At 36.1% G+C, this 2973-nt stretch overlaps 1 pseudogene; it reads left to right on the top strand.

Annotated features, from left to right (window-relative positions):
- Positions 1-2587: 2587 nt before the first annotated feature.
- Positions 2588-2762, top strand: LOC131482136 (ATP synthase membrane subunit K, mitochondrial-like; annotated as a pseudogene).
- Positions 2763-2973: the final 211 nt, after the last annotated feature.

Here is a 2973-nt window from a genome sequence, read left to right as displayed (position 1 = left end):
CATCACAAGCCAAGAAGGAAATCAAAATTGTTTTGATCACTCAGCCAATATAGTCTTGTAATCTCTCAAGTTTTCTCTTTTAGTAATGGCTCTTACTTATGTGTCTCTTTTGCTCACAATGAACCATCTTGCAACTTTTAAATAAAGATCATTTAAATATAAATCTTATGAGAATTTATTTGCATTTGATTTTATTCTAGAATGTGAAGTTACTGTGTTTTTATTAATCTACTGTTACATACATGCATACAATAAGAGTTTTTTTCACATAGTCTTATAGTTGGGCATATTTTCAATCCTAAGGTTATGTTTTTATTGCAGAAAGTGCACTTCTTAAGTTGGCAGGGTACTGTGAATGCAAATTTATGCTTTATTATGTGATCGTAATTGATGTAAAAGCTTGTTTGGCTTTGCTAATAGCAGTTTAATGAGCTAGTTTTTCCCGTATGTTTCCACTAGTTATAGTTTTGTCTCTTGAACTTAAACCTTTGTTTCTAAAATGAGTCTAAAAATCACTTTGTGATTTCAGGTTGTTTTTCATTTTTTAATAATTAGGTACTCTACTTGTAAATATTTGAATGATGTAAAGACATAAATTATTTTTCAACTAAAAAAATGAGGAATGAAGCTTTGCCCTACTAGTTAAGATGCTGATTAACTTTTGTGGGAAACCATGATGAAGCTCTGGATGAACCATCTGGAAATTGAACCAGCAAATTTCTTTCTTTCCCTTTCTCTCTGTTCTGTAGCCTTTTAAAAAGCTTACATCGGTTAAAAATATTTTCATTTGTATGTCAGAGCTACAAAGTGAGGAGAGAGAAATCCTCTATCTACTGGTTCACACCTAGCTGAGCCTGTCTGAACCCAATCTTAAGCCAGACATGAGGAGATCCATCCCAGGGGCCCAAATGAGTTCAGGATGCAAACACTTGGTACATCTTCCACTGTTTTCCCACATGCATTAACCGGGAGATGAATTAGTAGTGGAGCACATTGGATTTGAATTGTCCACCATATAGCCTGCTTGTCTATCAAAGGGAAAGGTTTAACCTACTATAAAATTCTGCAGGAGAGCATAAAAGTACCTCTTTCTCTAGTGGGGACTAGAACTTAAAGTGTGACATCCACGCCAAGAGGAACTTTGGGATACGGGGTACACAGGTGTGATGAATGAATGCACACTTTATTGAATTTTTCAGGTCTTATACCAATTTTTTTTTCAGTCAAGCAGGTTTGTAAAGTTACAAGTTAATGGAACAGTGGTAAGCAAACTACTTCATCAATAGGTTACAAGGGATTAGGGGAAACAATCACAAGGCTCCAAACAGCTGGATAAGTAAACATGAATTACAGGAACCCACATTAGTAAACAAACAGATTTAACTAGAAATAGAATCCAACAGAATTGTGTTTGTGCTCAGATATGTTTAGGCCACAATCACTGAAGGAACAGGGAGATTATGAACATGCCTCACACCTCCCCAGACATGTTAACCAGCCCAAGGTTTATCTGCAATCTCAGTAGGGAGTCTGCTCCCTGCAGCATTCTCAGACTGCCTTAAAGAGTTAAGATTCAGAGTCCTCAGGCATTGTGATCTGGGTTTTCAGGGGCAAATCTCCACAATGAATAAATCTCCACACTGCTTACTTCTTTTTCTGTTATGTTTCCCAGAACAAGGTCTCTAACAGTTTCTTACAGGCCTTTTCAAGAATTCCATATGCACACATACACATACAGCTACTTTAAAACACTATGAGAATGGACTTAAAAGATTAGTGTTTTTCTTTAAAATTCACAAAATACATTAGTGAATAAATGTAATAACATTTTTATAGGTGAGCTGTATGATGGAGACTAGCATATCTGAAGTGAAGATATATTGCAGTATACATGTCTGTTCCTTTATAAAAGGAGGAATCCCAATGAAACTTGATACATGTAACTTTACAGTAGCATACTAGACTATGTACAATTGTTTATAATTACAGTGCCACAATATATTGAAATAGCAGAATGTAGGACTTAAGGTTGTAGCTGAAGGAGTGTATTATTGTTATAATACAGGGGGAACTGGGAGAAGCTATGGAAGGGTGGAGGGAGGAATCCCTGTACATGTGGAACTGTAGCATAAAGATAATAATATAAAATATACAAATTGCTTTTTAAAAACCGTGAAATTCATGCTAGGGACTTTTAAAAAGCTTGCGTATAAGGCATATTACACAAAAAGAATTCAATGAATTTTGATTTTTACATTAAAATAACTTCATTGTTTAAAAGAATTTTTTTTTTGAATGACAGATTTCTACAAAGGGAAAAATCTACAGCCAGAAACTTCTTCTAAGTTTCCAATGTTTTTGCAGGGACCCAAGGATTTGGGCCATCCTCTGCTGTTTTTCTAGTCCATAAACAAAGAGCTGGATTGGCAGTGGAAAAGCTAGGACTGGAACCAGTACCCACATTTGACACGAGTGTGACAGATAAAAGCTCAATCTGTACCATTGCTTCCGGCTGGGGCCAGTTCACTATTGGTTGGCCTTGAAGGATGTCAGTTGAGGAGTTGGTAGCTCTGAGAAGATTGATATCATGTCAGGTCCAGAACCTGATGCCCAATTCCAGTTCACTGAAGTCAAAACATATTTCAACTCTTACATGCTCACAGGCAGAATGACTTGTGTACTAGCCGCATATGGAGGCATTGCTTTGCTGGTTATGTACTTCAGCTTAAGGTCTAAAAATTCCAGCTGTGAAAGCAACATAACTCGATTACAAATTGTTTCCCCATCTGCCCTCATGCCTGGAGAAGCTAATTCAACTCAACTGTGGTAATTCAATATGTACATTAAATTATGAACCTGGAAAAACAAAATCTTTACCATGGCATTGGCCCAAATAAACTCATTTTAAACTTAATTTTCTAGGAACTTTCTGAAGTATCTTAGTCGATATATAATTCTATTACTTTGTCCAAC

This window comes from Ochotona princeps, chromosome 15, assembly GCF_030435755.1.
Source record: "Ochotona princeps isolate mOchPri1 chromosome 15, mOchPri1.hap1, whole genome shotgun sequence".
NCBI lineage: Eukaryota > Metazoa > Chordata > Mammalia > Lagomorpha > Ochotonidae > Ochotona > Ochotona princeps.
This window is presented reverse-complemented; position numbering and strand designations above follow the sequence as displayed.